We start from the raw sequence: 1,494 nt of genomic DNA, 5'->3' as shown, positions 1-1,494 counted from the left end.
TATATATATATATATATATATAATATGAATAAATTGTTACTTTTCTGCAAAAGTATATTTTTATTTTATGATGCTGATTATGAAATGGAGCCTTAGGGCCGGCATATTATTACCTGCCATGGTTGATTTCTTAGGCCTATTCCCGGGTTTTCTTCCGCAAAGAACCCGTTGGCGCCGTTGTAGTTTTACTTGCCAAGTTCAGCAACGGTTGATCGACGCCGATTATGATGGGTGAGACTAAGTTTCAACTTGGCAGGAAATTTTGCTTGGTTGGCTCTGGTGACGTTATTTTGACGTATTTAAACTCCGCCTCTCATGTGGTTTACAATCAAAACTCATCATGCGCCATGTTTGGTCATGACGACCAAAGATGGGTTCCTCTTTTGCTTTACCAAGATATCCGTATAGCCAGACGAGAAGCTAGACTCCGCGCCGTACCCTTCTGATGTTGGCCAATTATGTTTGACTTGAAAATGACGTCATTTATAGGCGAGTAATCGTGAATGGCTGACGATGTAAACGTGAATGTGTTCATATAGTTTTATAGTCTAATCTTATTTTCTTTTATAATCTCACGTTTTCCATACTATATTAGATTATTATGCCTTCTGAAAGTAACTCCTGGTGCTGCTTGTTTTTGTATTTTGGCGGTTGCCGAATCATTGATTATTTAATTCGAGTTTCAAAAATAATATTTCATTCCATTTACCGTTATTATACTGGGCCAGCCTGCGTGAATTCGCAGCCTTTTTGCCAGTTGTCTCAAAAATAATATTTTTACATGTCAACTTTTATATTAACATACATGAAATAATTTATAGGACATCACACTGTTTAAGCATCTGCGCCATATAAAAAAATATCTGTACAATTAGTTATTATTCCTTCAGCAATAGCTCTATCAGTTTATGAATGCAATTTATACAGAATCACTATCAAAATACAATAAAAAACAAAGATTTATTGCATAATGAAATTTTATAAGTGATTAATTCTGAACTACATTTCAGTGCCATATGAAGTTGCTGTTTTTGATCTTGAGATAACATAAGGAACTATTTTGTATAAGGAAATAATTTAAGTAATTTTAAAGCTATAGGAAAATATGCATTGTTTGTAATAAGGATGACGTTTTTGGAGCATTCTATGAATGAACAGCTTAATGAGCTTTTTCGTTAATAAAAAAAGGAAGTAGATGACTGTGAATGCATTTACAAGTATTCAACATTCTAGATAAAATTCTTCTATGAAATTAATAAAAAGTTGGATACACATTATTATTAATAAATTTTAAGTTTCTTTTTCTTTTCTTTTCTCACAAATCTGAATAAAGAATTAAAGTTTTGGGATGAAGCATTCGAAATTACCTACAACATTAAGCGCATGCACAAAATTTTTATTACCTTTAAAATATTCAACAAATAATATTTACAGCAAAAAATTTTTTTTAAAAAAAGTAAAATCTTAGTTATGATGTAATTGACAAAACATATT

Source organism: Stegodyphus dumicola, chromosome 1, assembly GCF_044657685.1.
Source record: "Stegodyphus dumicola isolate Sdum_Otavi_A_Nest chromosome 1, ASM4465768v1".
NCBI lineage: Eukaryota > Metazoa > Arthropoda > Arachnida > Araneae > Eresidae > Stegodyphus > Stegodyphus dumicola.
This window is presented reverse-complemented; position numbering follows the sequence as displayed.